Consider the following 14,432-nt stretch of genomic DNA (forward strand, 5'->3'; position numbering starts at 1 on the left):
CAAAACAATCTTGAAAAAGAAAAATGAAACTGAAGGTATTACATTCCAGACTTCAAGTTATATCACAAAGATGTAGTAATTAAAACAGGATGGCACTGTACAAAAAAACAGACACAAAGATCAACAGAACAAAACAGAAAGCCCAGAAATAAGCCCATATTTATGTGGTCAATTAATCTTCAAGAAAGTAGGCAAGGATATGCAATGGGAAAGTCTCTTCAACAAATGGTGCTAGGAAATCTGGACGGTAACACGCAAAAGAAAAAAACTGGATCACTTTCTTACACCGTACACAAAAATAAACTCAAAATGGACTAAAGACCTAAATATGAGATCTGAAAGCATAAACATCTTAGAAGAGAGCACAGGCAGTAATTTTTCTGACATCAGCTGTAGTAACAATTTTTTAGATATGTCTCCTGAGGTAAGGGAAATAAAAGCAAAAATAAACCACTGGAACTCCATCAAAATAAAAAGCTTCTGTACAGCAAAGAAAACAACCAACAAAACTAAAAGGCAACCTACTAAATGGGAGAAGATATCTGCAAATGACATATCTGATAAAGGGTTAGTATTCAAAATATATAAAGAACTGGTACAAGTCAATACAGAAAAAAAAAATCCTATTAAAAATGGGTAGAAGAGGGGCGCCTGGGTGGCTCAGTGGGTTAAGCCGCTGCCTTCGGCTCAGGTCATGATCTCAGGGTCCTGGGATCGAGTCCTGCATCAGGCTCTCTGCTCAGCAGGGAGCCTGCTTCCCTCTCTCTCTCTTTGCCTGCCTCTCCGTCTACTTGTGATTTCTCTTTGTCAAATAAATAAAGAAAATCTTTTTAAAAAAATGGGTAGAAGAAACAAATAGACATTTTTCCAAAGAAGATATACAGATGGCCAACAGGCAACTGAAAAGATGTTCAACATCACTCAACCTCAGGAAAAATGCAGATCAAAACTGAAATCAGATATTACCTCACACCTGTCAGAATGGCTAAAATCAGAAACTCAGGAAACAACAAGCATTGGCAAAGATATGGAGAAAAAGAAACCCTTGTGCACTGTTGGTGAGAATATAAACTGGTACAGCCACTCTGGAAAACAGTACGGAGATTCCTTAAAAAATTAAAAATAGGACTATCTCAAAATCCAGTAATCACACTACTTTGGGTATTTACCCAAAGCATATAAAAATACTAATTCAAGGGCATACATGCCCAGTATGTTTACTACACTGGAAATCAATTTTTTAAAAAAAATCCTAGCTAACTAGAAATAGACAGGAACATCTATTCCATAGTGAATTAGACCTCTTAAAAAGTGAAGTAGGGCAAGAAAATATATATATATATATATATAAGGACTGGAGTGAAAGAAACAGCCTAGGGGTGGCTGGCTAGCTCAGTTGGAAGAACATGAAGCTCTGGATCTCAGGATCATGAGTTCAACCTCCACGTTGGGTGCAGAGATTACTTAAATAAGTAAACAAATGCAAAAAAACCCCACCTATCATTATTCCTTATTTGAAAATTATTTCTAGGTAATTCAAAAATAATTAATACTCTAATTACCAGAAAGAAAAATCAGTATACAAAGTTGCTGCTTAGAAAAAACAATACACAGTATTTTTTTTCTTTTGTACTAGCAATTAGCATGTAGAAAATAAAAATTTTAAAAGGCATCATTTGCAATGGAATAAAAGTATGAAGACTGGGGAATAATGCTAACCCTAAATGTAAGGCTATACGGAGAGAATTTTAATAGTTTATTCTAAATTTCAAAGAAGACCTCAATATATAGGAATTGGAAGACTGAAAGAAGTAAATGGTACAGAATTTGTTCACCAACAGTAAACAACTGGAAACCTGTACAAAAGATATGAGACAACTGTTTTCAGAAGACTACCAGAGGCTGTAAGCTCCACAATTGTCAGAGCACAGAAAGGGCCAGGAAATGTTCAAATTCCACCCAGCCAGAGGTTGCCACTGAGCAACAGGGCAATCAACAGAAATCCCAGAGGGATAAAGGTTTAATATTAAAGCTAAACTTGCCCGTGAATAAAGGCTAGTCTAGGTACACTCTAATAAAACTGAAAATATCAAGTTGAGTGGCCCCTGGGTGGCTCAGTCAGTTGACTGCCCAGCTCTTGATTTTGGCTCAGGTCATGATTTCAGGGTTCTGGGATCCAGGTGGGCTCCAGGCTCAGTGGAGAGTCTGACATCCCTCTCCTCAGTCCCTCCCCTTGCTTGTGTTCACTCTTTCAAATAAATAAAATCCTTTAAAAAATTTAGAAAAAAGAAAATATCAAGTTGATTCATAACTAACCTAATAACCTGTGTGCCAAAACAAACTTCAAAACTCTGAAAAAAGAGAACAAAATGCAAATATTTAACAACATAACATTTGGAACATCTGATATTAAATAAATAGTCTCTGTCATGACTATGACAGAGAGCCTGAAATATTTATTATCTGGCTCTTTACTGAAAAAGATATGGTAAACAAAAGCCATATTGAGCAGAGGTAACAGACTTGCCAAATAATAATGAATTATAATTTGAATAGATTTCATCAGAAATTTCCATCTTGGAAAAGTGCTTTCTACATATTCTTATACACATAATGCCTAAAATCTTATGGCCATTTTTAAAAAATATTCAGATGTCTAAAAACAGCATACATTGTGTAGAATAACTCCTTTCTGTTAAAAGGGGGAAATTATATTTATGCATAAATATTTTGGAGAAGATACAAAGGAAACTGGTAACATTAGTTGCCCCTGAAAAGAACTGGGTGACTCGTGGACAGGGCGAAAAGGAGAGTTTTAACTGATTATCCTCTTGTATTTCTTGAATTTTAAACCATGTGTTTGTATGACCTATTTAAAAAATAAATAACAGGTCTAAAGATTATTGGCTAAGAGGAGATTTAGGAATCTTAATCCTTTCTTCTAAAAGGCTTCCTGGTATAATAGAAAGAATATTGTTTCAGGAGTTAAAAAAAAAAAAAAAAAAGAAGAAGAAGAAGAAGAAGAAGAAGAAGACCTGGTTCCAAAACCTGATCTGCTACTTACTAGCTTTGTGACATTGGCTGAGTTCCTTAAGTTAGCTGAATCTCAGCTTGGGCATTAATAAAATCAGAATAACAAAAGCTACTTTGTGAGGATTAGACATTATATAAAACTGCCTTGTACTTACTAAATGGTAGCTATTATTCCATGGATTTCAATTATCCCAGCTATCCATTACCACCAATTATGTATTGGATGTTGATTAAAGGGAACCTGCAGTATGAATGAGGTCGAAGAGAGTCTTAATTTACAGATATATCAACTAACTACTTCTGGAGGAAAACCAGTCAGTCTTTTAAAAATTGTATTCAGGTGCTTTTTTGGATCTTCAAGTACAAAAGTCTGGGTTTCTTTTTAAGGCTTCTTAAGGACTATTCCAAGAGATCAAGCAATTGTTGACATTTAATAATGGCCCCAAGGCCACAGTGCAATTTCATATTGGTTCTCTCTCCTTCTCCACTTCATTTCTCCTTTCCAAACCCTGTTTCTTGGAACTGCTTGCCCTAATAAAGTAATAGCACATGAATCTTTTGCCTTAGGTTATGTATACTTTTGGGGAAAACTCAAGCTAAGACTGGGGCCTGCCTAATTCTACTGAAGAGAGTCTGGGACTGTGTAGCAGTTACTGTTGGTGCCCTATCCATTTGCCTTCATCCTCCAATATTAACAGGGCTTGCTTTCTTGACTGCCAGCATTTGCATCTTTTGCTCTGTTGGAGGGCTTTCTTTACAATCCTCAATCAATATCTTCTCCCATTGTATGAGATATCTTTCATTTTCTTGATAGTATAGTTTCCCCCTCAAAAGTTTTTAATTTTGGGGCACCTGGGTGGCTCAGTTGGTTAAGCGATTGCCTTCAGTTCAGGTCATGATCCCAGAGTCCTGTGGTCGAGTCCCACATCAGGCTCCCAGCTCCTTGGGGAGACTGCTTCTCCCTCTGACCTCTCCTCTCATGCTCTCCCACTCTGTCTCTCTCTCAAATAAAAATTAAAAAAAAAAAAGTTTTTAATTTTGATGAAGTCCAACTTTTCAAAAAAAATTTTTTCCACTTGTCTTTTTGGGGTTGTATGTCAGAGATCATTGCCTAACCCAAGCTCACGAAGATTTACTACTGTGTGTTCTTCTAGTGGTTACAGCTTTTTTACATTTAAGTCTATGATCCATTTTTAGTTAATTTTTGTGTAGGGTTCAGGTAGGGGTCTTTCACATGTGGATATTCAGTTATCCCAGCACCATTTATGGAAAACATTTCTTCGCCATTGAATTAGCTTGGCACCCTTGTGGAAAATCAATTGACTCTAAATGAAAGGGTTTATATCTGGATTCTCCATTTTACTCCATTGTTCTATAGGTCTACCCTCATGCCATTACCACCGTGTCTTGATTACTATAGTTTTGCAGTAAGGTTTGAAATTGGGAATTGTAAGTCCTCCAAATCTGGACTTCTTTTTCAAGATTGTTTCAGCTATCACCTTTGCTTTCTGATTTACACATTTTTGGATCTTCTTTAAGAAATCTTTTTGGGGGGCGCCTGGGTGGCTCAATTAGGCGTCTGCCTTTGGCTCATGTCATGATCCCAGGGGCCTGGGATCCAGCCACGCATTGGGCTCCCTGCTCAGTGGGGAGTCTGCTTCTACCTCTGCCTGCCGCTCTCCCTGCTCAGTCCCTCCCTCTGTGTCAAATAAATAAATAAATCTTTAAAAAAGGGAAAGAAAGAACAAAATCCTTTTGGACACCAAAGCCAGAAAATATTTTTCTATACAGTTTTCAAGACGTTTTATCATTTGTCCTTCTCATTCTAACTACTGATCTATTTGGAATTTATTCTAGTGCTTGGCAGAGTGTAGGGATTTAATGTCATGTTTTTAAATTGTATTAACACTTTTTTTTAAGTCCATTTTTTCTTTCACTTATCCATGAAAAAAGCCTGTCACAAATCAAGTTTCCATATAGGTGTGGTTCTGTTTAGGTATCCTGTTCTAGTCTATTGTTATTTTTTCTATCCCTGAACCAGCACCACACTGCCTTAATTATTATACCCTTTTTTTCTCTTTTTTTAGATATCACAAGTAAGATCTTTTATTTGTTACCATTAAATGTCTGAATTTTAAACAGATTCTTGGACTAGTGGCTCATATCCATAAGCTTATTCAACTTTAGCACCAGTCTCATCTCCAGTAGCTTTTCCAAAACTACCTTCACCATGAAGCTCCATGAGCTTTTCCAACTCAAACTTGGGCTTCTTCAGCATTTTTACTTTTCTAACAAAGACATCATGGAGTGGATAAATAGATTGGCAAGTCTTTTCTATGTCTTTTTCCAATGATGTCTGAAATCAACTTATTGACTATTTCTTTCAAGTCATTTGTCTGTACTTTTTGGGTCATGGTTTCCATCTTTTTTCCAAATTTGGTGGACCGGTTGTTGCTAAGCATAAGAGGTCTTTAAAATCTGACTGTTGTGTTTCTTAGTAAAACCAACACAAAATAGATAAAACAAATAACCAACAGTATTCTTGACATCAATATAAGCTTAAATCAGGGCCTGCCATTTTTTTGACCATGGAACATATTTTGTCACGAATAAGACCCATGCCATGGAATTAGGCAGTTTTTGCCCTGAACATCCTCAGTAATAGCTTGAATTTTCGAAATGCAATTTCATCATTCTGCAGGATCTGGAAGGTTCACCTCAAAAAAACATTATATTTTTGTGTTCTCATGGCCATTAGATGTGATTTTGGTTCCTTGAGTTCTTATGACTAGTGTTTTTCCAATATTTTTTATACTGAACATAGCTGGTGCTTTCACATCATACAAATCGTTCTTAGAAAACGAATTAACCACTTTCCTCTTGCCACCTATTGTAAGGCATGTGTTCTTGTCAACTGCCATGACACTTCTCAGGGAACCAAAAGGCTTAATTATGATAGCTTTTTAATAAGATTTTAAAAATAAAATCTGTAGAGCAAATCTCCCCACCTTGTTCTTCTTCATGAGTATATTTATGGCTCTTACATATAAATTATAGATATAGTGTAACAAGTTACACACAAAACCACATTTGATTTCATTTGGATTTTGACTAGAATTGCACTGAATTTATAGATTATTTTGGGAAGAAATTATTTGTAAAAATATTGAGTCTTTTAATCAATAAACATGATTCATTTACTTAGATTGGGCCAGAGTGTTGCAGAGTTCCAGGGTGTCTTTCTCACCCCAAGATCCACTAGATCTTTCCTCCTTTATGCTACCTGTCTTGTTCCTGAGCTTAATTAGAATGTTTTCAATATATACAGTTAGCTGCTGTATTTGTCAGGTAACCTTTATCTGGTTAGAATGGTCCTTTTTATTTGTTTATTAAGAAGCTTTATCAGTGCTCCACATCACTTGGCATCAGGGAAATACAAACCAAACCACAATGAGATACCACCTCACACCAGCCAGAATGGCTAAAATTAACAAGTCAGGAAATGACAGACGCTGGCGAGGAAGCAGAGAAAGGGGAACCCTCCAACACTGTTGGTGGGAATGCATATTGGTGCAACCACTCTGGAAAACAGCATGGAGGCTCCTCAAAAAGTTGAAAATAGAGCTACTCTATGACCCAGCAATTGCACTACCGGGTATTTACCCTAAAGATACAAATGTAGTGATCTGAAATGGCACAGGCACCAGAATGTTTATGGCAGCAATGTCCACAATAGCCAAACTAAGGAAAGAACCTAGATGTCCAACAGCAGATGAGTGGATAAAGAAGATGTAGTACACACACACACACACACACACACACACACACACACACACAGGAATACTATGCAGCCATCAAAATAAAGGAAATCTTGCCATTTGCAATTACTTGAATGGAACTAGAGGGTATTATGTTTAGTGAAATAAGTCAATCAGAGAAAGACAGTTATCATATGATCTCCATGATAAGAGGAAGTTGAGAGGCAATATGGGGGGTTTTGGGGGGTAGGAAAAGAATAAATGAAACAAGATGGGATTGGGAGGGAGAGAAACCATAAGAGACTCTTTATCTCATAAAACAAACTGAGGGTTCCCAGAAGGAGGGGAGTAGGGAGAGGGTGGTGGGGTTATGGACATTGGGAAAGGTATGTGATATGAAGAGTGTAAACCTGGCAATTCACAGACCTGTACCCCTGGGGCTAATAATACATTATATGTCAATAAAATAAAAATTTTTTTAAAAAAAGAACCTAAAAAATGCTTTTTCAAAAAATTGTGTGCTGAATTTTATCAAACATTTTGTTTTTAATGTTAAACTAATCCTGGATTTAAGATATGCCCATCCTGGTAATGATATTCTTTCTCTATTCACTTGTATAATTTGCATACTACTGGAACTGTAAGATCCTTGACTGATGGAACTCTGGGTCTGAAGTTTGCTTTGCATGGGGGTTTTAATTCACTGATAATTTACATTGTGGCTACAGAACTACTATTCAGAGATTCAATTTCTTCTTGAGGTAAGAAGAACTTCTGTAGGAAGTCATATTTTAATCTAATTTTCAAAAATTTTAACTTAAATTTATCTTTTTAATGTTGGAAGAATTTCTAAGCCCCCCTTTCATTTCTATTATTGTTTATTTGTTCATTCTCTCTTTTTTTTCTTGACCAACCTTTCTAGAAGTTTGATGCTTTTAGTATTCTTTTACATTGGCCTTGTACAATTTTGTTTACTATGTCATTTTCTTCTCTTACTCTTTCCTTCCATTTTGTTTATTCTGCTGTTTCTTTTCAACTTCTTAAGTTTTATGCTTTCAGCATTAATTTCTAGCCTTCCTTCATTTTTAATAGAAGCATTTAAGACATTATGTTTCCCTCCAAGTTCTGTTCAGCGGTAGTTTTTCAGTTATAGAATTCCCATTTAGTTCCATTTCTAGTTTCTATTTTTCGGCTGAGATTTCCCATCTGTCTACTCACACTTTTAATGGAATATTCCATGTTTTTATTTAAATCCTTGACATATTTATAATAACTGCTTTAAAGTCCACATCTACTTATTCCAACATCTATGATCATCTTTGTTTCTACTAATTTGTCTCTTGACTAATGGTCACGTTTCCCTGCTTCTTGAGTTGCTTGTCTAGTAATTTCTGCCTTGAGTAGAACAATTTTGGCTGCTATACTATGAGACGCTGTATTACATTGTCTTTATTTAAATAGTCTTGAGTTTTGTTCTGGCAGGCTATAGATTACAGTGACTCACCTTGATCCTATTCCAGTTTTGTCTATAAGTCCAGGGCCAATGCTCACAGCACTTGATAAGATCTCTCCAGTGTGAATGGACTGAAATTCCACAATCTTCTAGCACTGGCATTTGTGTTAAGTTTTCAGTTACTACTGGTCGGCCTCACATGGTCTCACTTTGTGTATGTGCAGGCAAATACTTACTTAGTCATACTCCTGAAGATAACCTTTCCACAGACCTTTGAGATTCCCTCCTTCACAGCTCAACCATCTGGGGTATACTGACCCACAAATTACAGCCATCTCAGCAGCTCAAACTCTGATCTCTGCCTCTTTCACCCAGCAATATTGCTGCTCTGCACTTGGGCTCACTTCCAACACCACAAACCAGAAAGTGCCCTCATTCAGAGGAGCAAGGTAAACATAAAGGTCACCTTACACAATTTCCTTTATCTTAAGGATCACCCAGGTACCACTATAAAGGTCACCCAGGTACCACTATATGGTCACAAATGTAATCAAAATTAATCCACTTGAAAGAATATATATTCTACAGTTTTTGGGTGGAATGTTCTATATGTGTCCACGAAACAAACACATTAATTTGTTTTGTTCAAATTTTCTATAATCATGTCAATTTTGCTTTCTTGTGTGCTTGATGTATCACTGGGAAATAGGTGTTGAAATCTCTCATTATGATTGTGGGATTTGTCTCTAACTCCTTGTCATTCCTGGTGATTTGATCCTTTTATCATATCTAGTGACCCTCTTTAGTGATGTTTTTGTTTTAAAATCTTACATTTTCTGGTTTTAATAGATTTATACTAGCTTCATTTTGCTTAGTATTTACCTGATATATATTTCCCACTCCTTTATTTTTCAATTTTTCTATATTCTTTTTTTTTAAACATTTTATTTATTTATTTGATAGAGAGAGATCACAAGTAGATGGAAAGGCAGGCAGAGAGAGAGAGAGATGGAAGCAGGCTCCCTGCTGAGCAGAGAGCCCAATGCGGGACTCGATCCCAGGACCCTGAGATCATGACCTGAGTCGAAGGCAGCAGCTTAACTCACTGAGCCACCCTGGCGCCCCTCAATTTTTCTATATTCTTATCTTTATCTATTTCTCTCGCAAAGACTGAAAAAACATTTGTAGACATTCAGTTCAAACCTGTTTCATCGCTGTGAAACAGGTGTCCCCCAGCAACATTTGGCAAAAATAGCTTATGATAAAATATGCTGTTTCCTCACAATAGTTTTCTCCTTTTTTCTTCCATTTTGGAAAATGATATAACACAAGGGAGATTGGTAGCTGGAGGAAAGGAAGTTATTCAGTTATTAGAACTCAATGAAGAAAAATAATGTATAAGAAATGAAGAAAATTCAAGCTATGGGAATGATCTTCAGATGAAATCAGATCTTACATGAGAGATCAAAAAATAAAATAAAAGAACTTATGGTTTTACAATCTACAAGAAGAGGAAGAAGAAAAAGGAAAAAAACAAAAAATAAAAATAAAGAGGAGGCTTCAAACTGTGCAATTTAAAGGCAGAACCAGGATAACACTCGAGACCTGGCCTAAAAGGATCTGAAATGCTCAAGAATAGGAAAGTAAAAGACTACTGAAAGGGTATAAATATTATCCAGAATTTAAAAATCAAGACTTAGGGATTAAGTTATTAGCATGATTTTGATGAGAACCTATATTTGCATATTATAGATTATGTATAGTCTGTCTATACCCTGAGATTTCTGTATTCTAAATGGCTTATTGTGTATGCTATGTGCTGGTCAACTATGATTCATGATTCTCCTTCCCAAACCTGCTCTTTCTCTAGCATTCCTTATTTAAATAAATGGCATCCACCCACTTCCTTAAGTCAGAAATCTGGAAGTCATCCTTGATTCATCTTTTCCTCACAATCAAATCCTATTGATTCTGCCTCAGTTCATTTTTTCCTCCTCTTCTTTGCCAACCCCATAATTCATTTCCTCCAATTGTCTCCTGTTTCCCCACATATATTACTTATGCACCATCTTATCCTCTATTCTGTACCTAGAATGATCATTCTGTGCCTAGAATGATCTTTTAAAAATGCAAGTGATTATGTCACTTCCCTGATTAAATAAAACAAGAAACAAACAAAAAATTTCAATGGCTTTCCATTACTCTCAGAATAAAGACCAAGTCCTTAATAAGGCCTCTGAGATCTAGATTTTGTCTCTCTACAGTGTAGTCATGTTGGCTTTCCTTTCAGTACCTCAAAATCAATCAGTACTATTCCTTCTGCCTAAATCAGTTTCCCTTGTACTCTTGGCTTAACCAGTTCCTCCTTATTTTTCTTGTTTTAGCTTTGATGTCTCTACAACCCATCATGACCTCTAGAATGCATTATCTAGTCCCCTGCTGAAAGCTTCCATAGTATCCTGTATTACTTTTCCTTAAACTCAGTTTATTTATAAATCATTGTATAATGTTGGTCTCCCTTGCTCTATTATCAGTTTGATTCAGACTGGAACTGTCTTATCCCTTCTTTGTATCTTCCGTGCCTAGCTGGAATGCCCCTAGCTGGTGAATGACAAACTCATTAAAAGGCTGAGTGAATCAATGATGATTGAACAAAGAATCTGTGATAGGACAGAGCAGAATAAAAGTAGCTTCAGTCCCCAGGTCGAATTCTAAAGAAATTCTCCCTACAGGGGAGGATTAGCAATTAAAACAGGGACTTTATATTCTAGGGCACCATGAATGATTCTATTACTATTCTTTATTTTTCCTTTTGCTCAAGTTTTTGCTGAGAAGAACTAGGCTCATGAATCTGGTATACCCAAAACATACCAGTAAAATGGAGAAGGAAGATAATCTGTGTCTCCATTTTTTTAAGATGAGGAAATTGAGGTTCAGAAATCAAAATTACTGTTTATGGTCTCAAAGTAGTTTGGTGACCTGTGAATTATGGTGATACCACATTTACTGTGTTTGACACTGAGGTTTGGCCACTATTCTGAACTGTTTTTATGATTAGATAAGGCCTATGATTAGATAGTCTGATACTGAAAAATTAATCATTCGGAATCCTAAAAATATTTCTAACTTAATGTCAGCATCATGCAGTAATTCTTCCTTTCTGAGGTAATGATATTCTCAAAATAGGGATTTTATCTCATATAAAATAGATCATAACTATGGTGAACTAAATTATGAAAACAAAACTTTTTAATCATATTTCCAAGTTATCTATGTCACAAAAGTGCAATTTGTAATTCTCTTTTCTTTGGCCACAGTTCTTCCAACATAGCTTCCCAACAGTGTCATATATTTTCTTCTAAACATTATGTTCTAGTTGTGTGACTAACACTGACAAATTTGTCTGTAACAAGAGTCTTCCTTGACCAGCCTGTCACCACTTCCCCTAAATGCAGGGTGGTTCCAAGTGAGTGATCTTTCAGAGACATTCCTCTTTGGTGTCTGGGTGTTACCCCACAATCTAGCCAAATAACTTTTCAAGTTCAGTAAACATTTTGGGCAAACAAGACTGATTTCATTTTTTGCTTTAATCAAAATCATCTAATTGTTGAGACTCTCCGTCATCTTAAGGAAAAACTGACAAAATTTACTCAAAATGTTTGTGCAATGTAGCCTGGTTGTATGGCAACAAAAAGTAAATCACTGAAAAAACAAATTTTTTAGTGGAAAAATCATGATAAGTATATGACTAAGAAAGGTCAGTATTATACTGCAGATCTAGCCAACTACTTGAAAAAAATACTTGAAGTATTTTTAAACCAGTTCTTTAATACTCAAAAATTTTAAATTACTTGTGGATATATTTTGTGAAGCTTATTTATTTGTTAATTTTTTTCCATTCTCAACACAGCAAAATGTTATGAGAATTATTAGCAATTAAAGTTATATTTAAATTAAAGAGATCGATAAGTTTTACTTCTCAATCGGTAATTTTTATAGGGAATTTATATGTCTAATCACTTTAAAGGGGATAAACAGTAAGATTCAATTAAAAGTTTAACAAATTATTGGAAAGATAAAACTAACACAATGGAATTATGTAGTGATAAAACAATCTGTAATGAAGTGCTAGATTGTATAGGAGCTAGTCAGTGATGATGAAGAGAAACAAGTTGAAACAGTGTTTCTGAGGAGGTAAATTGGTAAAACCTTTCTTTCTTTCTTTTTTTTTTTTTAAAGAAATTGAGAATACTTATTAAATTCCTTATATTATTTTTCTTTTCCAAAATGCTGATATAAAATCTGGATGTCAGTTTATAACCAGTTTTAATTTTCATTTTTATTTATTTTCATGGAAACTTTTAAACATATAAAAAATAGGAAAACATATCTTCATGTTCATATCACCAAGCCACACTAATAGCTTTATTTTTGGGATGTTCTCCCTATAAAAATATTCACAAGATATTTCTTATACATTTCAGGATTTAGCTCCAATCACCTCACAAAGGCCTTCCATGACCATTCTATTTAAAGCTGTACTCCCTCTGCCTCTTTCCTTTCTTTTTTCTTACCATAACATTTATTACCTTCTAACATATTACACTCAAAAAACACATTTTATTTCTTATCTGTTTGCAATCTAATAAGTTACATAGAAGGCAGGGACTACCAAATATTTTCTTAACTGGTATATCCTAGTATGCACAATAAGGTCTAATGCACAGAAGGACTTAATAAATGGTCAGTAAGGGGTACATGAGTAGTTTAGTTGGTTGGGCATCTGCCTTCAGCTCAAGTCGTGATCTTGGGGTCCTGGGATCGAGCCCCACAATGGGCTCCCTGCTCAGTGAGGAGTCTGCCTTTCCCTCTGCCCCTCCTCACAACTCATGCTTACTGGTTCTTTCTCTCAAATAAATATACAAAATCTTTAACAAAAATAGTCAATAAATGAATTAATATGTAATAATACGGGGAGATGTCCACGATGCAATAAGCCTTAAAAAAAATAAAAATTACAACCCAGTGGAGCAGCTGGATGGCTCAGTCATTAAGCTCTGCCTTCCGCTCAGATCATGGTCCCAGGGTCCTGGGTTCAAGCCCTGCATTGAGCTTCCTGCTTAGTGGGAAGCCTGCTGCTCCCTCTCCCCCTCCCCCTGCTCGTGTTTCCTCTCTTGCTGTCTCTGTCAAATGAATGGATCAAATCTTTAAAAAAGAGAAAAAAGATCTTCAGCACATTTAAGAAAAAATTGGGGGGGGGTGGAGGAGCAAGATGTCAGAGGAGTAGGAGACCTCAATTTCATCTGGTTGGATTTCAGCTAGAGAGTTATTAAACCATTCTGAACACCTATAAACTCAACAGGAGATCAAAGAAAAGAACAGCAGCAATTCTATGAACAGAAAAGTGACCACATTCTGGAAGGTAGGAGGTGTGGAGAAGTAAATCCAAGGTTATATACAGGAAGATAGACTGCGGGGAGGTGGGAGGCGGGAGCCTTTGTCAGTCAGCTACCAGCAAGTGATAGAGCAGTGGAGCACAAAATCAGAACTTATAGAAATCTGCTCTGCGGAGGGATGTTGCTCAGTGGCTAAGAAGGGGGTGAAGCCCTCGCTGGGACAGTGTGGTCTCAGGACCCTCAGGGTCACAGAAAGACTGAGGATGCCTGAGTGTAGCAGAGCTCCCAGGTATAGGAGTGGGGAAGCCAGAGTGGACGAGTGGGCTCTCAGCTCGGGATTATCATAAACTGTGATCTGCAGCACAGCTAGACCACTACTCTTCAAGCAAGAGAACCAAAAGTGGCAGATAAAGGAAACCTCCCACTTCCTCCATGGGGAGGAGTGGAACAGGAGCATGCTGCAGGAATCTGTTGGGTTTGAAACTCAAATGGGGTCAGGTGCAGGAGACAGAAACACTCTGAGTGAGCAGAGTTCCGCTGAAGACCAGGAAGATAGGCGTGATTGACTGCTTTTCTCTGAGGGCTCACTGAAGAGGAGGGTCCCAAGCGCTCAGCTCCTCCAGGGCCAGAGATTGGGAGGCTGCCATTTTCATTATCATCCTCCAAAGCTGTATGGAAAGCTTTCAGGGAACAAAAGCTACTGAGAGCAAAACCTAGCAGATTAGCATGGCCCCTGGCAAGGATGGTTCAATTCCACCTTGGGCAAAGCCATTTGAGAATCACTCCAACAGG

General features: G+C 36.7%; 1 pseudogene; it reads right to left on the reverse strand.

Moving 5' to 3' along the window:
* Positions 1-5,167: 5,167 nt before the first annotated feature.
* On the reverse strand, positions 5,168-5,954 carry LOC122894045 (annotated as a pseudogene).
* Positions 5,955-14,432: the final 8,478 nt, after the last annotated feature.

This window comes from Neovison vison, chromosome 13 (genome assembly GCF_020171115.1).
Source record: "Neovison vison isolate M4711 chromosome 13, ASM_NN_V1, whole genome shotgun sequence".
Lineage (NCBI taxonomy): Eukaryota > Metazoa > Chordata > Mammalia > Carnivora > Mustelidae > Neogale > Neogale vison.